Source organism: Protopterus annectens, chromosome 10.part0, assembly GCF_019279795.1.
Source record: "Protopterus annectens isolate FY-2018-M chromosome 10.part0, PAN1.0, whole genome shotgun sequence".
NCBI classification, from domain to species: Eukaryota; Metazoa; Chordata; order Ceratodontiformes; family Protopteridae; genus Protopterus; species Protopterus annectens.
This window is the reverse complement of record NC_056744.1, coordinates 150947979-150973657: the sequence shown is the minus strand read 5'-3', so window position 1 is coordinate 150973657 and position 25679 is coordinate 150947979. Positions and strand designations below refer to the sequence as shown.

Sequence of the window (25679 nt, the reverse complement as noted above, 5' to 3'; positions counted from 1 at the left end):
TTAATGGAGCCAATAATATCTTCAGCTTTTAGGTTTCTACTGACTGGTCTTTCACATCTACTTATATTTTTATTTGAAGCTTAACGCTGTAGCCTGCCATTACTTGTGGCTGTGTGTGTCACTTGCTGTAGCTCTTATGCATGCTATTGTCAGGTTTGTGCAATAAGGTGTAAGACCACTATTACCTTTCCCTTCTTTGTATGCCCTGGACTGCATCAATGTGCTTCTCTAACAACATTTTACTTCTACCTTATCTACCTCAGTGAAGTGTAGCTATCTGTCTACTTACACAATGTGTCTGTGCTTCGTTATTCACACCTGCTTTCCACTGCAGTCTATTACTTTCATGCAGTGCAAGTCATCCACTGCCCTAAAACTCACCATCACCATCGTGATCAAACCAAACAAACCATGGGTAAATCTGGCATTACCCATACCCAGCAGTGGGTTCGTTTTTAAAATATAGTTCACGTGGCTAGTTTAGATGAGCCAGTCAGCAAGCATATTTTGAGAGGTGAAAAGAAACATGGCACCTAGAGAGGAAAAACAAGAACACAAAAACATGGTCAAAGAGAAAACATAAAAACTATATGCAGACAGAAACCTGAGGTCATAACTAAATCCTGTTGTCTGGAACTGTGGGGCAGACATTTTAACCATTCAATATGAAACTGCTCAATATTGGGATAAAACCCTGTTTTAGTGGAGGCCCAGGCAGAAAAGCTCCACATTTAACTCTAATTTTGACATATTCATAAAATTCAGTTGCATGTTATCAGAATTAAACAAAATATAGGTAAATGCACATAAATGAAATAAAAATCTTTAAAATAGCTTACATGAACATCATTTCAAAACAGAGCATGTACATAGCTTGCATGGGTGTAGACAGTGTTGAACATTCATTAATCAAGGAGAGATATAACATTGCAAAATATACTGCAATATTAACTGAGATTTCTAGCAATTACAATAATGAGAAGAAGAGGAAGCTGCAGAAATATTAGAATGGGGAAGGTGATTGATAATGAAATATAGTATAATGTTTGTAGTAAAACAACTATGAATGTACTGTTACGTTTAAGATTGAGAAGTGAGGTAAATAGGAAAGTGAGAATGGTTGGGGCTACTTTAACTTTTATAAGGAGTATTAGGTTTGGGTAGATGAGGTGACAGAGTAATGAAACTGTCATGGAGGGACATAAAATGTTTGATCTAATTAGAGAGAAGAAGAGACTGATTCTTATCAACTTAGAGCCTGAGCTTGATATAATTTATGTAAACAAAGTTAATTTTGTGGTTTAGTGAGCATCTTTCTGGCCTAATGGAAAAAAAGGGGGAAAATGGAAAAAATAATTTGAAGAAAAGGTAGCAGATGTGGACCAAAAAATATTCTTACTAGGAAATGAACAGTAAAAGAACCAATGTTTGGTTGGATATTGTTCTACTAGCAACTTGTAGGTATATGTCATCTGTCTGTTTTATTTACAGTGGGATAGAGGTCTAATTTTTAGTGACTTGGTGGGAGTGTAGAGAATCCCCAGCTGAGGTGCTTGTTTAGGACATGGAAAGGAGAGATTTGTTATTTGCCCACAGTAGTCTAGAGCTGGAGTATGGTTGGAGCATATTTTTCAAAGATGGGCATTTTTCAGGGAAATTAAGTTGTGAACGATTTTGAGTTGTGAGTATGTAAGCAGTGGGGTAGTTCTAGACAGTGTAAATCTCTAAGAGCTATGCAGTGATAGGTTTTTAGTGGGATATTTGCTGAAAATTGGGCAATTTTATTGTAACGTGTCAAATTCAGTTCTGAGGCTGGTATTGAGATGTGTAAAGATAGGGGATGCATATAGAAGGGATGGAAGTAGTTAAGTGGTGGCTATGGGTTTTCTTGCAGACTCACTGAGAAAATCTTTTGCTCTGTATGGTGATCCTAGTTTCCAGTGAGTCTTTTTGATGGCCTGGAACAAGTATTGTTGTCAAGTAAGACTCTGAGTAGCTTTATTTGTGGTAGAAATTCAATTTTTGTGTTGTTGGATGACAGTATGTGGAATTTGTGTTTTAATTCTGAGAGATTTTTGGGGTAAAGAGCATTAGTTTTGTCTTTTTGGGGTTGATGAGTAGATTTGCATTGGTGAGATGGGATTCTGTGGCTAGGAAAGCCTGTTGAGTGGTATCTTGTAGGATATGTATTGATTGAGCAGAGCAGATGTGCTGCCTCATCTACATATTGAATAAGTGTTGCTTGTTGAGAAGTTTTATGGAGTTTGTTGATAAATATGTTAAAAAGGAGAGATCCAAAAAGTGAACTTTTGGAACCCTGACTGTAACTGACAGGAAAGTTGAGAGGTCTTGTTTCCTGCTTGTTGCCTATCAGATGGATAACTAAAGAACCAGGTTAGAGTTGATTTGTCTAGATCAAGAGATGATAGTTCATATAATAGTTTCTGATGTGATTCTGTGTCAGAAGCTTTTGATAAGTCAAGAAAAATAGATGAGACTAGATCCCCATTGTTTCAGTGTTGATTGATAGTGCTGGTAAAGCTGTGGAGAGTGGTTGTAGTGCTGGGATTTGGCTGGAATCCATGCTGTGTGGGAGAAAGTAAGCTATGGTCATTGAGGAAGTTCATTAGTTGGGAGTGACAGAATAGCTATAGGTTGGTAATTAGATCTGTTAAGCTGCAGCTTTTATGAAGTGGGATAATGAATGATTTTTCCCAGATTATTGGGACACAGTTTTTACATATGGATTGGTTAATTTTGCAGGAGATGAGGAATACTATGGATGCTGCCACAATTTTTAGGTATTCTGTTGATAGGTTGTTGATTTTGCTAAATATTTTTATTGCTAAAGTAGGGACAGGTGTGGGCATGAATTGCAGTGTAGTGTTATTGGTTTCTGGGATGGTGGCTGGTAGGTTGGAGTTTTGTTTAGTCATAACTAGTACTGAGTTATTGAAGTGGTGGTTAAACTGAGTCAGAATGTATCTGAGTCCTTACTGACTGTTGGAAAGGGAGAGGAGGTTTGCCCAGGGTGTAATAGTTTTTTTAATGGATGACCAGAAGTGAGTGGAGTTGTTTTAGTGTGAGTTTCGGAGGGTTGAGTAATAGGATTGTTTTGTCATTGATTATTTGCTGCTTATATAGGTTTCATAGGGTTCTCTAATCCTGTAAGGCTCTTTGATTTTTGATTCTGGATCATTCTTTCCAGGCATGGTCTTTCTTAGTCTTTATATCTTTGGATTCACATGTTAACCATGGGGTTGGGTTTGACCTTATTCACTTGGTTCTGAAAGGTACATGTTCATTTACTACTTTTAGAAATATCATGACAAAGCTTTGTCTATGAGTAGAATTTTTAATAGGTTCCAGTTGTATTGAGACAGGAGTAAGTTAAATTGTTCTATGTTGAATTTTTTTTTTGTTGCAAACTTGTTTGTAGTCATCTTATCTGGGAATATTTTGTCTCTGTCTTATTATACAAGTTGAGAAGAGATCACTAATAGTGTCTTGCAGGGCACAGCTGGAGGTTATGGCATTTGGTTTATTTGTGAGAAGTCAGTCAAGCGTGGTTTCTCTATGTTTTTTTTTTAAGTTTATGCTTGGTGAGGCTAGGTCATTTTGTTTCCAGACAATGTTTGTATCTCCCAGAATTATGCTTTCTTAAGCTATTTTTCTGTTTATCCAACATAAGACATCTTTGAGTGCGGTTGCATTATTAACTGGGGGAATGCAGATTCCTATAATATTTATTTTGTTTTATTTTATATTAAATATTGGATTTGTTTTGGTTCATTTTTTAATGAAGTGGCTGGGAATTCAGCATTTTGTAACTGTGGGAGGTTGTGAGGATAGTTAGTTTTTGATTATAACTGCCCCACGTTTGTGTTGTCTATTAGATCTGATTATATGATATCCATGGTGGAGTATTTCATTATGGCTTATTTTGAGTTTCAGCCAGGTTTCAGTTGCTACTATTAATTCAGGCCTGTAATATTCTAGGAATGCATGGAGGAATAGAGTTTCATTTCAGATGCTTTGGATGTTTATGTTAAATAGGAAAAAGATGGGGCCTTTAGTGAGCAGAGGGGGTGAAATGGGGTTGCTTGGGAAAAGGTATTTGGTATGGGATGTGGGACAGTGGTGAGGCCAGGGTTTGGATGAATGTCACCACTGAGTTTAAGTTTGATGGTGGTATTATGCAATGGGTGGTCATAGTTGGATATGGTTGTGTTAATTAATATTGCAAGGGGTCTATTATAGTTGTTTTTTATGTATTTATGTGCATGCAAGTGCAGTAGTGAGTGTGAATAGAGATCAGATAATATCAAGGAAAAATGAGATTTCTTTAAGTATGTGTGTGAGTTGTAAGCAGTTGGTAAGTTGTCGGGTGGGTAGGTGTGTGTATAAAAGCTTGTTATGGATACAGGTGGGATTAGAACAGTCGTATGTATCTGCATGTATATAATTGTTTGATGTAATTAGACTAAGAAGGTAGTGTCGATAAAATGGATGTTTTGGGATGCAGAATGTTTGTACTTGGTGATAGTGGTAATGTGTGGTGGGTTAGAATATTTTGTAGTAATATGTGTTGAAGTGTGGGAATGGAGTTGGTGCAACAATGAAAGATTTTATTTGGAGGACGTTTAGTGAGGTGGTAGTTAATACACTGATTGGTTGATGGCTGTAAGTTGAATTGGACTGGATGGAGAGTGAGGGTGGGAAGAGCTAGATATGTATAAATGTACATAAAGTGGGGGTAGGACAGGTAAGTAGCATGCAACCTGAGCAAATCGAGAGTGGAATGGAGTGGGGTCCCATACCCAAGTTTTTGAGATGTAAGGAAAAACAATCAATGATTCATCATTTTGGCAAGGTGAGAAGAGAGTCAAATAATGTGTTTCCTCTGAGAGATACCTTATGTATAGAAAAAGCAGAGTTTAGCATTTTCAAGGCTTTACAGGGAAAATTCCTGTTACTTGTAAAGGACTAAAGGAGGAAAATCTTATTTAAAGTACAACATGTGGTTACTACAATATGTTATTAAGGGAGAGCAGTGATACCTCACTTGATACTAAGTCAGCTGCATGTGTGTGTGCGTGTGTGTGTGTGTGTGTGTGTGTGTGTGTGTGTGTGTGTGTGTGTGTGTGTGTGTGTGTGTGTGTGTGTGTGTGTGTGTGTGTGCGTGTGTGTGTGGGGGGGGGTCCACCCTGGGCGGCACTTAAACTGTTTTGTTAAGTGCATTCTTCTTTAAGAACAGTTCCATAGCATCATGTCCTGTTCTTCTGTTGTGTTCAGCCTGTTCTGGTAGTGTTGCTACTCAATTTTGTGTGTGTGTGTGTGTGTGTGTGTGTGTGTGTGTGTGTGTGTGTGTGTGTGTATATATATATATATATATATATATATATATATATATATATATATATATATATATATATATATATATATATATATACCTTCTGGTTAGTGTTTCACAGGCTCAAACCTGCACCTTAGGTACAGAAACTAGAGCATGAATTCTCTAACCATACCACCACTTGAAGGAGTTGAATCCATACCTCTCAACTGTCCAGATTTTCACAGAATGTCTGGCTCATTCTTTTGGTCTGTTCCTCTTAAAAGTTTCAGTCTTCCTATCTTTCAGGAAAAGCATGTTAACACAAAACATTTTATTCTAGTAAATTTCTATGATTATACAAGCAATGTTTAAAATGTGTCCCTGATTTTGGGCCTTTATTCCCCCCAGCCAGTAAAATTTGGCTTTTTCCAGATTTCTTGTGCTATAAAGTTGATATAGTTGAGTGTCAAGTGGATTTTACAAGGAGCTAAGTGCTTCAGGGGAAGAGAAGTTTAGTGCTGCTTATACCTAGTCTGTTTGCATTTAGTAGCACGACAGGTGGCATACTTGCTTTTGATGCAAAAGGCTGTGGGTTCTATTCCCACAGTATGTAGATGGATTGCTGATACTGTACTGTATTGTACTTTAAAGGGGGTGGATGCTGCAGTCCTCAGAATGTCCTCCTTTGGAGGAGATACCCTGTTATCAGTTTGCCATCCAATTCCTATTGCAATATTACTAGCTTATCTTTTTTAAAATATAACATAGGCAATTTACTCTTCAAGGGCAACATGCACTTTATTTGTAGACGGAACCATGAAATATAAAGTTATTTGCTAGCAGCAACCTCTTCATTAGTTACAGATCTCTTTAATGTGGAATTATTTAGATGACTTTTACTTCTGCAGAGATTGTGCGTATTTACCGATACTGGTGGATTGTAATGACAAAAGTTTGAGTACACTTTTATGATGGACATGAACTGAATTGGGCAGTTTTGTCATTATTGGTTCATACATTTTGTTTCATTGCTTACTGGAAAAATGTTCAAAACAATAAATTTAAAACACACTCTAACAAGTGTGCCGTATTATACAAGGAATATAATTTAATAGAATCAGGAAGATGACTCAAAGAACACATGTATGTTTGCATGGTCATAAATATGTGTGCAAAGGGCCTATGATTTGAAAAATGCTCAAAGATAAACGTTATCTTCCACTGGCCAGATGCATTTTTTTGAATGTGGGTTTCAATGCTGTTTCAATGAATGTGAGTTCCAAGGGCAGAGAAGTTTTAATGCTAAGTCTGTTTTCATTGCGAGACTGTATTGCTTTGTTTAGCAGATGTCTATCAATGTTTGTGCTATAAAATTTAAAATAAAAGTTTTAAATGAAATCCAAATAATCATTGTAGAAGTAAACATAAAGCAGTATGAACATTAAAGTGTTTATGGTAAATAGAATTAGCCCAGTAACGGGACACTGGAATTTGACCATGATTTTGTGAGGGGGAGGGGCGGCAAACCCAAACACAGGCCCTGGTGGCACAAACTCTAGCTATGCCACTGTACTAATATGAATATTTAGGAAGAATTGTACTGCTTGTTTGTACTTCATGTGGCAGTGCATTTAATGGGGGGGCTGAAATCTTTATTACACTATGTCATTACAGAGTACAGTGTTCAGTACTGACTCCTAGACAGGAATTTTTATTTTATTCAGGTCAGGATTATAGGACAAGATACCTTTTGGGGCTTGAATTCTCTATTAGCTTGCACTAAATTTTCAGTTTAAAGGAAATTATTTTGATATCTGCTGTCTAGTGTCTTGGATGAAAGCATTAGCTATCCTTGTTAAAGTTCTTCAGGACAGAGCAAATAAGTAATCCTCAGAAAGGCCTTTCATTTTACATTCTTGTTGCCTACATGGTATCTGTTTACTCTTCTTTCATAATCAGGGCATACAGATCTTCATGCTGAGTCCTGTGAGCTTTCTGTCCATAGTAACATCTGTAGGTATGTCTAAATGTTGTCTAATTCTGCATTTTATCAGTTTTTTTCCTTTTTGTTTTTTTTTTTCACGGCACCATGATGCATTTGCTCAGTGCACAGACAATGCTGTTGGCTTTTAACAAACTGCATTGGTAAAACTGGTATTCCAGCTTTGGTCAACAACAAAAAGGTTTGCTAGGCGTTTGAGGAAATTCCCTGGATTGTCCATCCCTTCTTAAGTTAAAGACACCAGTGTTTCATCACGGCTGTTAAAAGTGTACCTTCATTCAAGTGAAGCATCAGCATGGAACACTGTGGTTTCTGGAATTAAGCCCTCATGAAAGACGTAACTTTTCTTCTTGCTTTATATTTATTTATTTATATATGCATTTATGTACATACCAGAAGAAGCTAACTTGTATCTCAGTTTGAAATGCAATATACCACAAAAGGTGATGAAGATTCACAACATTGAAAAAAACAGGAAGAAAATAACACTGTATTGACAGTCTTGGAAGGTGTTCATTTATTTAAAATAGCTCCATGAAACCCTAATGGATACTTGTTTGAGTTAACTGAGTTAAAATGCAAAGCTGGCTTAGAACAGCAGTCTCCTGTTCAGTGAGACCCTACCCTCAGCAAGCTGAAATGGCAGTGATATCTTACCGGCAGAGTGTCTTCTGCATAGCTCAGTGCATGACTGTGAAAATTATATTTAAAAAAGCAGTTACTTCAAATACATTTTTTTAATGGGAGCTACAGAGGTCATTTACAGCAATTCACAAGATATGCTGTCAGTTTACTATGCATGCAAAAGTTCTGTCTAGCTGGTGGAAAACTTGGTTTGCAACTCTGAGCCACAGGAATATACTGCTATGACAGTAGATCACATGTTGGGATACTGGGGAGGGCTTGAGCTAAACAGTTTGTCATGAGCTTTGCAATGCGTAGCAGACTGCTCACCCTGTGTAATGAGCTTTGCAATGAGTAGCAAGCTGCTCACCCCAAGTAATGAGCTTTGCAATAAGTAGCAAGCTGCTCACCCCAAGTAATGAGCTTTGCAATGAGTAGTAAGCTGCTCACCCCAAGTAATGAGCTTTGTAATGAGTAGCAGGCTACTCACCCTGAGTAATGAGCTTTGCAATGAGTAGCAGGCTGCTGTCACCCTGAGTGCCGAACACCTTGGAAATTAAAATTGGCGATTTTCATTTCTGTCAGTCTGAATGTACCCATTGCATCCAAGCATTATTTTTTTTTAAATGCTCATTACATAAACTTGAATGGCTTGTTGTTTTGAAGCCCAGGCATAGAATGATGATAGCCACTCTGCTGGTGTGCCCATCTCGGAGGGTGCCAACATGTGCATCTCTCTTCAATGATCTCTAGTGGAGAATGAGGACATCTCTGGGGCAGACGTGTTATAAAGAGGAGGTGGGGGTGGACATAGCAGAGCTGCTATATAGACAGGTCAATAGGCTGCAACATCCCTGTTACATGCCCACCCCCTGGATGTAACCGCATTGCTGTGGGGGAGGGGGATGTGTAGGGCATACAAAGAAATCCACCCAGATGTTTTCAAAGATGGCCAAGCTTCCTGGGCACCCTTAAGAGCCACAACCAGCCCCAGCAATACTGGGGTAAGACTAGCTGGTAGACCCGGCATGAAAATGGGGTACTGGGGTTCCAGTTCAGTACAATGATGCAAGGGGAGAAAAAAAAACAAGCATAGAACAGTGAAGTATAGGCTAACACAGAAGGCCTCTGGCTGACGAAGTTCGCAGATGACGGCAAACTAGGAGCCATAGTCAAGTCCCCAAATGATGTGGACATCCTACAGAAGAGCCTCACTGAGACAGATGCCTGGTGTCAGAGCCATGGCCTCAAGCTCAATGCCAAAAAGTGCAGTGTCATCCCCTTTGGTAAAAACTCTGTACCCATGAACTGCCACATAGTCAGCAATCTACTTAACACCGAATGCGTGATAAGAGACCTTGGGACCCAGGTGGACAGTAGTCTCTCCTTTGATAGTCACATCGCCACTGTAGTCAGGAAGTCCTTCTACGTGGCACACATCATCATAAAAGGGTTCTCATCCAGGAAAAAAGAGGTCATTGTTCCCCACTACTCATCACTCATTAGACCCATTATAGAGTACAACGCCCCTTTTGGAATGTACCTCACAAGACATCTGCAGCAGCTGGAAAGGCCACAGAAGTACCTCACAAAGAGGATTACTGGCCTCAAACAAATGCCCTACACTGACTGCCTCAAAAAACTCCAGCTTTACTCCATAGCATATTGCCTACTCCGAGGTGATCTCTGCCTAACATATAAAGCTATGTCAAACCCAGAGCTGTTGGACATACTACACCTAAAGAAATCCCAATCCCTCCAAGCTACACGCTCTAGGGACCTAAACCTTGTCACCACAATAAACAGGACACGCTGGAGGGATAGATTCCTGTCCCAGAGACTTCCTGTACTCTGGAACAAGCTACCCATCTATGTCAAGCAAAGTTCTTCATTAGCACTCTTCAAGAAAAATCTTGATGAGTGGATGGGAAATAGGAAATACACCCCAGGAATCACTTCTGTGTCTTTGCTGGACAGTGGCACAGGAAAATAACTTTCTTGGGTGGCGTAAGCTATGATACCTTGCTGGCTAGGCTTATGTAGACCCTTGGGCTGATAGCCTAGTACCTACCTATAAACCTATGAACCTATAATTCTTTTCTGAACAAGTCCCCAAAACCTAACACTCTTTAACTCTATTTCATGTTTTGTTATGAGTAAGATGTTATGATGCCAGAATCCATATGCACTCAAATATTGTGGGAAAAGCTGCTATTCCACCCATTATTATTGTTTAAAAATAAGCATACTTCAAATCACAGCATATTAATTTTAATAAGAGTGTGTACAAGTGTGGTTCTGTACCTGTGTGTTTGTGCATGTGTGTGCATATGTGTATATGTGTGCATGTGTGTATGTTCATGCACAATTGTGTGTTCATGTGTGTATGTGTGTGCGTGTGTGCATGTAATATATGGTTATAGTATAGATAGATGAGCGTTTGCTTTGTTGGCCACTTTTACTTTGGTCACAAGCTGCACAGTCCCAATGCACTACATGGTAGAAACAGTATATGCTTGACCTGCTCCGACCTCCACCCTCCCTGCAATCCCTTCCCTGGTATAAGTTGGACTATGAATGATGAGATATGAGTTGATCAAGATGACAGCTACAGCTGCAAACATATATATACTGTATATATATATATATATATATATATATATATATATATATATATACTGTATATATATATATATATATATATATATATATATATATATATATATATATATTTGTGTGTGGGTATATGTGGATGTACTTAAAACTACTGAAACACCCAAATGTCGATGTCACTAATGTTGACACAAAAAAAAAAAAAAGAAAAAGAAAAAAATGTCAGTACTGGACTAAACATTCTCTGAAACATAACTTCAAAAAATTAGGAAAGGGCATAGTCCCCAGCCCCATAAATATAGTGATCTCACACTAATGTTGATCAGCTGTTTTGTCAACCAAAATGGATTGACAAAACAGATGGTGACTATACTAATGTTTGATATATGTAAGCACTCCCTATATATGTGATTACCTAAAATAATCTAAAACAACAGGACAAATTTTGACAGAAAAATATGTAAACTGATAAAATCTAAACTAAAAACTTCTACACACAAAAAATTTATAACATTTAACCATATTCAAAGCTGATGTTTTTGCAGGGGGCAAGCCCCCCCTGAACCCTCCACCCCATCTGCTAACTCTACATACCATCTCAAATGCTGCACAACAGTGGGGAAAGGGCATGAACCCTTCCTAGTATAAGTTTGATTTTATCAATATTTTTGACCCATTCCAAAAGACTTACTCTCCGTGTAAGTGACTTACTCCTATGTAAGTCAGCCCTTGTTCTTAGTTTAAGTGACTTATTTCAGTGTATGGCCTGCCTATAAATGAACTTACACCAGGAGCCATATCCCAAAGACTTGCTCATGGAGTAAATGACTTACTCCTAGAGCAGGTTTTTTTGGAATCTGGCCCTTTTTGTCTAGATGCTTTTCAGTTTAGATTTTTGAGCGTTTAGATATTTTTCTGTCAACATTTAGTTTATCATGTTGATATATAATGCATATGTTTACATTTGTGATCAATGGTTTTAGAATTTCTTTTTGTTTCAGTTATTGTAATTAAATTGTTTGACATGTTTTCTGTTGATCAAAACAACATACAAATGCACACATGCAAACATACTAGAATGATATGTTGAGTTTAAAAAGGATGCATGTGCCTTTAAATGAACCTTGGGAATGAGAAGCTCTTGCTGTGTAACTCAGGAAAATTATGTCTTAGCCGTAGCCATTTACCAAGGCAATGATTGCCAGTTAATGCTATAAAAAATGAAATAACCTCTAACAGTCAAGACAGGAAGTTTATTCACATGTGAAGGATCAGAAGTGTGAGCAGGAACATACCTAAAAGTCCTTGGAGGTGTGGAGTTGACACCCGAACTGGAACTAACTTATGGACCATACTTGGTAGAATCAAGGAATGCAAAAACTGAACTGCATGATACAAGTAAAAGTGATCCTGTGGAATAGATGAGACTACAGCTAGAATAACTAAATTATTTTTATGTCATCATGGTACAATTAATACAATTATATATATTCTATTTCTAGAATGAAATGAGCCCAGCTAGACTCTGGAAGTATGATCACATTATTTATTTATTTATTTATTTTTATTTTAGATTTGTTTACCGGGGTTGTCCAGCTGGGTTAGTAGCCCGTTTTCAGCAGAGGCCCAGGGAGAAAAGCTCTGGAGATAGTTACATGAGTAGTAATTAGCTATAGAAAGTAAGTAGACCTTTGGTAGTATAAAGCTAAGCATTGTCATCAGATAAATATTGCATACACATTAAAATGACAGTAGGTACATGCCATTAACAACTTGGCAATCAAGACAGGCAAGTTACATAACCGTGAAATATAAGTATGAGTCGCTTGTTAACTAGAGGAAGACACTGATAGTGGATTAAGGAGTGAAAGAGGAAAGGAAGGGGAGGTGGAAGGAGCTTATCCTGGGGAGATACAGGTGCAGAGACAGTTATTGAGGAGTTGTATTTTGAGTAGAAGTTTAAATCTGGCATTGCTGAGGGTGCTGAGTATGTTTTCTGGAATACAGTTCCAGATTTTAGCAATGTGATTTGCAAATAGATTGTCACCAAAAGAGTTACTAGTTTTGTGGCTTTTTAGTAGTAGTTTATGGGATGAGCAAAGTGAACGTGAGGTGTTGTAAGGATAGACTAGTTTTTTTTAGTGCTGGACAGGCATCAGGCTGATAAATTATATTGTGAGTAATTGTAAGTTGGCTAAGTGATAGAAGGTGTGGTAGTTCAAGCTAGTGCAGTTGTTTCAGGGCAGAGCAGTGATGTGCTCAGTTAGGCAGGTTGGCAGCAAATCGAACAATTTTGTGGTAGCAGTTCTCTAGTTTGGAGAGTTCAGATTTTCTAAGGTTAGTGAAGATGGGGGAGGCGTACAGTAGTGTGGACAGAAGGTGTCTTCTAGCTAGGGCCTGTTTGGTGAGAGGGATGAGGAATGTTCTGGACCTATATAGACAGTCGAGTTTAATGTGTATCTTCTTGACGGTAAGGGCTATGTGTTCATCATATTTTAATGAGCTATCTATTGTGACACCTAGAAGTTTAGTGTTATCTACTGGCTCAATTTTGGTACCATTGAAGGAGAGGATATAGAGAGGGAAAGTGGGTTCCATGGATCTGTTATGTGAGCATATCATAAGCTTTGTTTTATTGGGGTTTAAAATGAGTTGGTTCTCCTTGAGATATAGTTCTATATCTGAGAAGGCCTGCTGGGTTTTGAGTTGTAGTTCTGGGTAGGAGGGGAATGTGGAGTCATCTGCATATTGCACTATAGTAGCATATGGGGTAGCAGTGTTGGGTTTATCCGTAAAGATGGAGAAGAGCAGGGGCCAACTATTGAGCCTTGTGGTACTCCAACAGTAATAGGTAGTGGTGGTGACAAGTTGTCAGCCCACTTGACAGCTTGCTAACAGTTAGACAGGTAGCTATGGAACCAAGTGAGTGCTGAGAAATATGGATGGAAGATAGTTCTTGCAGTAATTTCTGATGGGAAACAGTATTGAAAGCTTTAGACTTGCCCAAAAATATGGAAGAGACAAGGTTATTGTTGTTTTTGTGGCTGTTGATGGTATCTGTAAAGCTTAATAGAGTGGTAGTAGTACTGTGTTTAGGTCTAAAGCTGTACTGAGAGGTGGAGAGCAGATGGTTTTGTAGTAGGTAGGTTAGAAGTTGGGAATGTATATATTTCACCAATATTTTGCTAAGGGGTGAGAGTATGGCAGTGGGTCTGTAAATGGACATATTTGTGGAAGGCCCTCCTTTATGCAGTGGAATGATGTAGGAGACTTTCCAGAGTGCTGGTATGTATTGTTCAGTGATGGAGAGATTGATGAGCAAGGATATTGGGTAGGAAATGGAGACAGCTCCTAGTTTTAGAAATTAATTTCAGAGTTGGTTGGCGACAAGAGTAGTGGGTTTTAGTTGAAGAAGGAGATTTTTTATGTAACTAGTCTGGACGGGTTGAAACAAGAAGGTGCAGGAAGGAAAGGCTGTAGTTGTGAGAATGGTTAGAGAGGTGTTGCTGTTATTTAATAAAGTTTAAATGGAGTTGATAAAATGTAAGTTGAATTGGGCTACTATTGTTGTGTTGGTATTTGGGATTGAAGAGGAGGGGGTGGTGGTTTGGCAGGGGGATAAGAGTTGTTTAATGGCGTGCCAAAATTTCTGAGGATTATTTTTATGTTTTTGTTGGATTAGAGTGTAGTAAGATTTGCTGTCAGTATGAATTTGTTTTTTGGCTAGATTTCTTAGTTGGTGGTAGTTCTGTAAAGAGGTTAGAGTTTTAGTAGATTTGTAGCTTAGTCATACTCTGTCTCTTTGTTTCATGATGTTAATTGTTTCTTTGGTTAGCCATTGAGTATGGGTGGCTTTGCAATATTTTTTTTCTGATAGGAGCTAATGAGTTTAGGATATTTAAAAATGAGTTATTGAAATATTCAATGGCCTTGTCAAGGGGAAGGTGCCTTAGGGGGGACGAGTTGTGATGTTTTAAGAAGGAATTAAAAATTTCTGCAGAAAAGTTTTTGGTACAAATCTGTTTATAGATGGTGTTTTTGGTTGAGTTAGCTTTTTCCCTAACTAGGTAGGTGGGAGAGTGATCACTGAGTGAATCAGGGAGGCAGCAAAATTGGGTACAGAGGTCAGGGTGGTTTGATAGAATCCATTCTAGTATAGAATGTTTATTATTATGTTTATCAGTTCTTGTAGGGGATGTGATTAATTGGGAGAAGCCAAAGATGTTGATAAAATTTATTGGATTAATGGAAGTGCACGAGGACTAGTCTAGACTGAAGTCACCTAAACCTATTAAAGTTTCTTGACTGAAAGTAGAGGAGGCCCAGCTTAGCAGGTTTTCAATAGTAAGGCTATTGTTACCCGGGGAGAGGTAAATGGCTATAATTAAAATGGACTTGTTTTTTTTGAAGTGAAGATGAGAGACTGATTTCAAAATCAGTAGTAAGAGGAGCTGATATATCTAGTTGTTGGAGGGCAAGGTTATTTTTATATAGGATTGCTAAACCGCCACCGCATTTGTGCTTTCTGTCTACTCTATGAATGCTATATCCTTGGGGCAAGAATTCATTGCTTTTACTGTGGTCCTTTAACCAGGTTTCAGTAAGTATAGCTAAATCTGGGGAGTACAATGAGAGTGTTCCTTGGAATTTGGGAATTTTGTTTACAATGCTTCTAAGATTAATATTTAAGATTAATAGGTCAGAGGTGGCAAGAATAAGGGAGAGGTGGTCATCAAGGGAGAGTATGGCTGTTGGGATGAGGGCTTGCAGTTTTGGACAAGGCCAGGATTTGGATGTACATCCCTACAACGATTAAGTAGTGAGGGCTTGAGCAAGAAGATGTATGTTCTTTTAATGGTTGGCTTGGAGTCTTTGTTTTGAAAGTGAATGGGTTTTTGTGTGGGAGCGTATTTTAGTGAGAATAGGTGGACGTATGTGAACTGAATAGTTGTGGAGATATGCTTATGTTGCTGTTTAGGCATGATTGTGGTGGGTAGTAAGTGATAGTGGGTATGTGTATATGGGAGATGTTGAGATGGTGATAAGAGGTAAGGTAGTATGAGGATATGAGTAGTAGGATTAACAGTGTTGAGAGTGATAGCATTATGAGTTGAAGGTAAGCTGGAAGCACAGTGCGTGGGTGTAGTTGAATGTAGGTGTATGGACAGCTGTGGAAGTTGAGTAGGCAGGCTGTTAGCCCTGTTAGGGTCTCCTAGCAGTGTCACCAAATTCGATCCTAGTTACTCTGTACAAACTTGTTGAGTAAGTGAAGTCTAGTATGTATTTTAAGTAACCTATAAACAGACACAAAAATATATATGAGCTTTTTGAATGTTGAGCTGGGAACTTGGAAAGTGACCTACAAATATATTGTATAACCTCTGTCTTGAATTATACTAATAGTGGAATGGCTTTAATATGTAAATATGTAACAGTTTCTCTGCATTGTATTTCTGTATTGTATTTCACATTGTATTATATTGTCCTGTCTTATTGTCTTCTGTATGGAGCTTTTCCCCCGGGCCTCCGCTGAAAATGGACATATATCCAGTCGGACCTTCCCGGTCAACAAATGTAAAATAAGTAATAAATAAATAAATTTAGATGGAGTGAAGGTGACTAGAGTGGGAGTGGTGTGTGAGTCTGATACTGATAGTGGTTGATGAGTGCTAGGATGGTTAGATTTGGGGTAGGAATGTGACTGGGTGAGACAGTAGAGTGGTGTGGTTTGTTAGAGCATACGTTTAAGGAAAGTGGGGGTGGGTGGGAATGGGGGCAGGGTAGGGGAGTGGAATGAGCCCAGAGCATAGCGGAGGGTGAACGAAGCAAGATGCGCCACATTTCTGGTAGACTGGGATAGCAGAAAACTACTAAAATTAGAAAAATAAACTATCTCCAACATAGAAAGCAGCAGGTAAGTGAAGTAGGGTAAGAAAAGATAAACACAGGGTAAGAGGAGGCAGAATCGGGGGGAGTAATCATAACTGAGCACAGAGAAAAAGAAGAAAGACAGATCCCCTGTACAGTTGCACAATTGTCAAGTGTCCCTCAGCTATGTATGCGTAAGACTTGAAACAACCAATATTGTAAGTAGTATGTATTCATGGTGATAGAAAAGATTATTCTTTCACACATATAGAAATCCAAACAGTTCTGGGAAAGCTTTTACATCCTCTGAATGTAAATGCCAATGTGAATCACAATGTAATTTTAAGAAAAGGTTTTCACCCGAATTATGACACACCTGGTTAACAAATGTTAAACAGAAACAAAATAATATAAAACATCAGTCATCAGTTACATAGTCAGAAAATAACTGATCAAGTCCCAGTAAGCTTCTGTGAAGCTCAGGAATGCTAATAGTTCTTCATGTAACTATTTTCAGGAAAGGGTGAATGGACAGTGCCATGTGTTTTATCTATGAAGATGCATTTAGCCTTTCAATTGAAAACAGTTTTTCCATACTTTTTAGCTCTGTATGAGGGGAATTCAAAAAATAATTCATATACCTCATGTGCACATCTCAATGACCTTTTTGAATTCATAACAGCCTTAACAGTGCAACACAGTGCTCTAGCACAAAGACATGTAGCACTGTGCCATGCTGTTTCTGCTTTCGTGCAGTATGCTAACGAGATAGTCTGGGAGACAGACATATACTATTTAGCCATGTACCCTATTTCCCAGTGCTGTCTTCAAGAAAGAATCTACAGGCAAATTGCTCTGATGAGTAGGTCAGCATGGCCAGCCCTAGCACATCATTGTAATGAATGTGATCAAAAGGCACCATGCTCATCTACTGGAATTAAAAGTAGTAGGGGATCAGGGATGGGGGGATCCACTAGACACCATGGATTACTCTAGCTCCCTGTGCTGTAATGGCACCTGCAGCAGTATGGTGAATGGTGGAGGAGAAACACTGCTGACCAAAGATACTACATGTGCCATAATGGCACTGACAGCAGCACAGAGATTGGGGAAATACTAGCCTCCAGTTATAATACATATGTGCCACAATAGCCCCTAAACTAGCATGGGAATCAGGGTGGTGGGGATGTACTAGCCACCAGAGAGTACTCTAAACTCTTGTGCCTTACACGGACTATGATGTGTGAGTGTGTGTGGGGTGTGTGTGTGTGTGTGTGTGTGTGTGTGTGTGTGTGTGTGTGTGTGTGTGTGTGTGTGTGTGTGTGTGTGTGTGTGTGTGTGTGTGGTGTGTGTGTGTGTGTGTGAGTGTGTGTGTGTGTGTGTGTGTGTGTGTGTGTGTGTGCGCGTGTGTCATGTTTGAATGTGTACCTGTGTGTGTATGGGAGAGTGACTGAGGGAAGGGTTAGCAATGCCTACATGATGAGGCCACAGCAGTTAACTATTGTGACATGCAGATCAGCAATGATAAGATATACTATACCTCACTTCAAAATACCCATAAACAAAACCCTAAATAGTTCTGAGCATCAATCAACAACCTACTAAATCCAGGTCAAACTATCAAACCTATCGCACTTCAAACCAGACTGATACCATTTCCAATCAGTTTAACAACCACTTTATCCAGTCAGTATCCTCTATCATAAAAAAACTCCAATAATCCATCCATTCTTGTTCCCTCAAAACTTAAAGACTTTTATAAACTGCTTAACTTCAAATCATTTCCAAACTAGTCTATAAAAAAAATAACTTAAGCCAACAACTATAGCTCCAGACACTATTCCCACAGAGTACTTAAAATGGTTGTAGATGCTGTAGCCTATGACATCTTCATTCTTATTTTCTGGTCTATCTCCAAAAACTATGCCCACACATTCTGGAAAAAATCCTTTATACTACCCCTACACAAGGGTAGAAATCTAAGGGATATCTCAAAATACAGTCCCATTGCCATTGTTTCTCCTTTTATCCAAAATACTTGAAAGCTTTATCCAAATTCAACTTCTACAACACCTCTCCACAAACAACTCTCTCTCTCCTACCTAAAATATTTTTACCCTTTCTGCAGCACCACTGCTGCTCCCATAAGCTTCACAAATTATGTAAACCAAAACAGAAATACTGGTAACCTACTGTCCTCACTTTTCCTTGACCTATCCAAGCCATTCAAACTGGTCTCTTACCAAACGCTACTTCTTGAACTCTCTCACTGTGCCCTGTATAATTCATCCATCCACTGGTTCTATAGTTACATAACTAATAGAGAACAAGCTGTTAAATTACAAGCCAAGTTCCCTTCCTTTCTATAAGAATACCTCTCAACTGTCCAGAGTTTCACAGAAAGTCCAGATGTTTGCTTCATATTTTCATAGGATCATAAGATTATAGGAGGTTACTAGAATAATGGCTACAGGGCCCTTACAAGCCTAGCCAAGTTCAACCCATGTTCCCAAGGATGTCTGGTTCAAGTAGGCACTAAAATCAGCACCTGATGCCTCAGTCCAAGAGGGACACAGGTGGAACCCCTGGGGTGAATTTATGGTTACCCATCCAATTGTCCAAACTGTACTTAAATAGGGCCAATGAGGGGCTTTAACATGAATAAGAAGCTTGTTCCAAAGGTGGGGCAACATCTGTGAGACAAATCTCTCTCCAGCAAATTCTGTTGATTTCACATACCATGTTAAGGTCCTTTGAGCTAGTGACCCATGTGCCATTTGACTTGCGAATGTGCAGCATTTCCATCAAGGCTGTGTCAGAGATTGCTCTATATGCAAGGCTCAGGCCACCTCTGAGCAGTCTGTACGACACAGAGTAAAGTGACAATGATTTCAGTCTGCTGGCATAACACAGATCTTGAAGACTCTGGAATTTTCCTCATAAGGAACCTTTGTGGTATCTCCAATTGCTGCAGGTGTTTGAAAGAGAACATACTAAAGGGAGCATTGTACTCTATTATTGGCCTGATGAGGGAAGAGAATTGGGGGGGGGGGGTTATAACCTCTTTCTTTTCTGGAGGCAATGCCCTTACTTATGAGATGAGTAATATAAAATGCCCTTCTTGTGACTGAGGAGACATGATGATCGAAGTTAAGGTTGCTGTCAACCTGTGTGCCCAGATCTGTCACCACTGACTGTGTACTTAGGGTATTGCTATTGATGTGGTAGTTTACAGGAACATCACCCTTGCTGATGGGGATGATAATGGATTTTTTTGCATTAAGTTTAAGACCATGACTTTGGCACCAGTCGTTAGTTTGTGGAAGGCTTTCTTGCAGGATGTTGACATCGCTAGGGGTTTCAATAATCACTCCGTTTGCAGTTATCAGCAAAGTTTGACAGCCACATTCCTTTTGTTTTAGCCTGCACTTCAGAGAAGTAGATTCTGAACAATAGTGGTCCCAGAGCCGATCCCTGTGGAACACCACTGGTTATGGGTCTGCTGGAGGAGGTGGAGTCCTGTATATTGACTGTATCAGTTCTATCAGTGAGCCAGCTTGCAACCCACCTGACAATATATGGGTTGATACCCAGCTGGGTGAGTTTATCAATGATGACTGAGTGAGTGATTGTGTCAAAGGCCTTGGCTAAGTCTAGGTAAGCCGTATGCACAGATTTGCCCTAGTCTAGGGCTTTGGTGATGGTCTTGAAGAAGTTCACCAAGTTTAACAGGCATGATCTCCCCTTGATAAAGCCAAACTGCATGGGGTTGAGCATTTGGAGATTTCCCATATCTTTGTTAATAAGGTCCATGATGATTCGTTCCATGGCCTTGCAGATAAGGCTGGTCAGGCTAATGGGTCTATAGTTCCCAGGGTCCATGGATACACCCTCTTTGTACAAAGGGATGATGGTAGCTGTTTTCCATTCTACTGGGATGAAGTCAGTGCTTAGGCTGTGATTGAAAAGTATGCTCAATGGTGATACTAATTCCTGTTTTAACCCATGTCGAGCACAGCCTGGGATGTTGTCTGGTTCCACAGAGGCTGTTTTTGACCTTGGAGAGGGCATTTAAGACTTGCTCCTCAGAGATACTAGGTGGGAGACAAGTGTTTGGGATTCTTTGGGGTATATGTGGTGGGGACAAGGGAGTGAAGTTTTCACTGAACCTGTCAGAGAGCAGGTTTGCTATATACACAGGTTCTGTATATGTAGTGCCATTAACAACAAGTTCAGTGCAAATCTGGGCCTTACCTTTGAGGTTACAGACATAAGTAAATAATGCCTTGTGGGTATCCTTGTTTAGGGAAGCTACTCTGGATTCGTAGTTAGCTGTGGAGGACTTTTCTAGGAATCTTATTTGCTTGTTTAAGTTGAGGAGAGAGTCTTTCCAGTTTTGAGACTGTTCCTTTCAGCTGTTAGACAGCAATTTCTTTCTGCTATTGTATAGCCTGTTAATGGCCACCAGGCAGTTTTGTTTTTCCGTGAAGATCTTGCTTTGGTTCTATCAGGTACGGGCAGAATCAATACAACGGTACAGGTGCTTGTATAAAGCATTGGTTTATACCTCAGCAAAGGTGCCTGTTCCATCATTGGGGGAAGGGACTATGAAGCTATTTATGCCATCACGTAAAAGGTTGTAATTGGCCTTGGAGAAGTTTTTTAGTCCAGTTGTTGATAGGGAGGGGGGTCTTGTGTTATAGTTACTTCTAAGTGAGACTGATTTATGGTCAGATCTCGCCAGGGATGTCCACACACCTGGGTCCTGCAGCCCTTTGTCGTTCCTGTTTCTCATAAAATTTGTGGTTTACTGGCACATACCTGTGATTATCTGATGACTGAAGTCAGTAAATAATAATATACATTTGAGTTTCACACTTCAGATTCTTGAGAAAAATGCATACTAGGGCAAATCCTACTATTCTATCAACTTTATAAGTTCATAAGAGCAATATTTAAAATCTGTCCCTATTATTTGGCCTTCCTCCCTCATTATGTCAGACTTTCTCCAGAATTCTTTTTGGGATCAAACAAGGGTCCATACTTGGGCTGCTGCTATTCAATATTTTCATCAATGTCCTCTGTGTCTCTACTAAGCAAGCAAAAATAGTCCAATATGCAGATGACTTATCTGCTCTCTCAAAAGTGAAACTGATCTTCAACAGCAAACACAAGACTCCCTCCTAGTTGTTGAAACATAGCTAGAAAATTCCCAGCTACTATTACACCCTAAAAAATTAAATTGATATTTATTTAAAAGCATTTTGCCCACCAAAACCCTGCTAACTGTAGCTACAGACAATAACCCCACAATAGAAACGGTCTCTCAAACTAAATTACTTGGGGTAATAATTGACAAGCACATAAAATGTAACTACCATATACAACAAGCTATTAAAAAAAGAAAAAAAACTCAGATGTCTGGACAAAGTAAAACAATACCTCACAGATGCTGCCAAGAAAAACTATTTCCACTGCCTGCTTACTCCCAAATCATCTCTACGCCTTCCCAATATTTCCCAATTTGCAAGCTTCTCAAATGAATACATTATAACACTGTTACAATAAAATAGTAAACTCATTGCTAATCTCTCCCATAAAACCATCACTGCCTAGCACTAAAACATCTACATTTGTACAAATTCTCTCACCATCTAACCTGCTTCCAGCTAGTAATATCCATAATCTTGTCTACAAACCTCAAAAACTGTCCTGCACTAAAAGATATCATTCAGCTACATCCTCCTTTTCACTCCCTAAGCTCCAGTGATCAGCACCTTCTTACATTAACCCAACAATAATGCTGGTAAATCACACTTTTCTAACTCAGTTTCTAAAAGGTGAAACACAGTACCAGTTGGTCTGAGTCAAGTACATGCATTAACATAATTGAAAACCCAGTGAAAACAGCATCTTCAACATACTTGGCTCAGCTTATGGAAGTAACTGACTAAATGAAATCTTTCAAATTTTGTACACTCGACAAAAAAATGACATAAGTAATATTTTCTTCTACCACTGTAACAACATATTTTCACCAAATCTACTCCCTATATTCCCTATGCACTCATCAGTTACAAATCACCCTCTGTCTCACTCCATGCTCTCACTACCCTACTCCCCCTGTAACTCTTTTTTTCTATACCCTTCTTCTTTTACATCATCCTAACATCTCTCCTGTCTTACTCTATACCTGATGAACTCTTACCTCCTTCTCCAACATCCCCTTTACTTCCAAGCTCCTCCTATTAAAATTCTAAATCTAAAAGCTCAAAAACAACTTTGTATAGCGTGTACATATTTTATGTGCACCTGCTGTATGACACTGTATTAATAGCTCATGTTCTTGAATATCTTACCTGTCAAATTTCTCTCCATATATTATAATTTATCGTGTATTGTAAACTGCTGTACCTTTGTAATTCTGCACACTCTGCTTTGTATGTCATTAGTGGGGCTTTTCTGCCTGGGTCTCCTCTGAAATGGAGCTAGTCAGCCCATTTGGACTTTCATGGTAAACAAATAAGTAAATAAATAAATAAAACATTCAGGTAAAATTAGAAATTACAAAAGATAACTTGAAATGGAAGGTTGTTTAAGAGTCAGTTGTAGAACAACTAACAATCGTCATTAATAGCAAAATTGTTATTTTTTTACTATTGTTGGTGCAGAATTTGAACTGTTGTATTCAGTTGTAAACACAGCCTTTCAAATCGGCACACATCTGTACGACCTGCACAATTTTCACTAATAGCTCTGTTACATTTTTGATCACATTGAAAATCGGACTGCAGCTGTTTTTCCTGTACATGTGTGCACTTTTGCAAAGAGTTTTCAATAGGCCTTTGTTGTCAGTTATATAATACAGTGCAGGGAATATTTTTGCAGATATTAATTGTTTTGCTAGCACTTGGTCTTCTTTTTTAAATTATCCTGTATGTAGCTCACAATGTTCTTTCTTTTTAGTATATATTTTTATGTTTTTTTTTATTTATTTTTTTGTTTTCTTTTTAACTTTTTATTTAATACAGTCTCCTTTGTTTCTCAAAAAATGAGTAAATCACCTTACTACATTGATGCTGAACTAAATGAACCACCGTACAACTTTGAAATAACAAGGTTCGTATGTAAGAATCCCACAATAACAAGATTAAATAGCGGTCATGGGCCCAGTGAAATAAATGCAATGCTGAAAACTATTAACTTCCATTACTTTTGTCCCCAAATCACCATTTTGCAATGGATACAGGAAAACTCAGAAAGAGACTCAGGGACCATTGAGAAATATACACTTTGTGTGTGTGTGTATGTGTGTGTGTGTGTGTGTGTGTGTGTGTGTGTGTGTGTGTGTGTGTGTGTATATATATATATATACTCAACTTCACTAAATACCGAATGGCTAAATCACACTCACTAATGCACAAAGTCATAAAATCACGAAAACTCGATTGAATTTAATTTAACCGAACAGCGCATGATATCAATTGAGACCTTTAGTCTCCCTTTAAATGGAACACACATGTTTATTTGTAGTAGTAACGTACTGCTACAATGGCGGAAATCTGCAGACTTGCACCTGGAGTGTTAGGAGAGATTTACAACACTGTAAAGTCACAGAAAGGTGGAGAAATATTACTTATAGATGGCTATATATATATATATATATATATATATATATATATATATATATATATATATATCAACTGGAAAAGAAGACAAAAAACAGAAAGTACTGGAGCTGTAAATATAAGGTTAACTGACAAATGCAAGGGTAGAGCAGTAACAACTGCAGTTACCTCTGGTGAGGAATTAGTTAAGAGTGTAGACCATTATCATTCTGGTGAACCCGATGAAGTTGAGACGTATCGAGTTATAAGTGAGCTGAAGCAAAGAGCCTCTCTGTCTAGAGATTCTCTGTGTGCTGTGGTTGACGACACTGTAGCTTCTAGTTCTTTGGAGTGTGCATCTTATTTACCCAGCTGAAGATCTATGGTGCAAACAGTTAAGTGTGTTTGCTCAAAGAGTAGAAGTGGCTTACATTGTAGAAATGTCAGCTTAACTGATATCAAAGTGGATGATTTCCATTTGAAAGATGGCGTATTTGTAAAGAAAGCGTTATCGGATGCTGTTAAGCAAACTACTGTCGTGCTGTTAGTACAAAACCCATTTTGAAATATCTCAGTTCTACAAACATGTTGTTAATGGATGGTACTTATTTTCAAAGTGGCTCAGAATGTAGACAATTGTCAGACATGGTGGGTACAGTAAAAGTGTACCACTCCTTTACTGTCTTATGAATAAAAAGTCCTATCGAGCATACAATCTTATGTGGAAAGGCATATTTGAGTTATTGTCTGAGTTTCACCTTTTACTAGGTGCATCATTTATATTGTGTGATTTTGAACCTGCAGCTATACAAAGTGTGCATCGGAATGTAAATGGTGTTTTGTGTAAGGGGTGCTTTATCCACTTTGGCAGAAATGTTTGGAGAAATGTACAAAATTTAGGGCTCTCATCATGTTATAACTCAGATATTCAGTTTCAGCATAACGTTAAACATCTAGTTGCTTTGGTGTTTCTTCCAGAGGAGAAAGTTTTGGAAACTTTTAACTTATTAAAGGAAGAGGAGGACAGCCACAGTGGTGCAGCGGTTAGTGTTGTCACCTCACAGCAAGAGGTTCTCCAGTTCGATCCTTGGCAGGGGTGCCTTCTGTGCAGAGTCTGCATGTCATCCCTGTGGTCGCTTGGGTTTCCTCCGGGTGCTCCGGTTTCCTCCCACATCCCAAAGACATGCTCTAGGTGGATTGGACACTTTATATTGGCCCTAGGTGTGAGTGCATGTGTGTGTGTGTGCCTTCTGTTGAAGGCTGGGCGTCAGGCTGGCAACTCGACACTGTAAAACCCCACTGCCAATCATGAGAGGACAGGTGATCCACTGTGGCAACCCCTAACTGGGGAAAAGCCGAAAGAAGAAGAAAGGAAGAGTTCCCTGTAGAAGGAAAGCCTTTACTTAAATACTTTATGGAATGGTACTTGTTGGGTAAACCTAGAGTCCTGAGAACTAGGATGTGAACAGAAATGAGATTTCCACCTCTTTTTTCAGTGAGTTTCTGGAATATATCTGTGTTGAATTAATTGAATTTGCCCAGAAAGCAGAATGCAATTGAAGCATGGTACAGGAGGCTACGCTGTATAGCAGGGAAACACTTCTTTGATGTTCTCAGCATTCTACAGAGT

At 38.8% G+C, this 25679-nt stretch overlaps 1 protein-coding gene across 2 annotated transcripts in view; it reads right to left on the bottom strand.

Moving 5' to 3' along the window:
- The window catches only part of ARSG (arylsulfatase G), a 1771349-nt gene that overhangs the window by 39925 nt on the left and 1705745 nt on the right, over positions 1–25679 (bottom strand). The gene's annotated exons all lie outside the window — the stretch shown is intronic.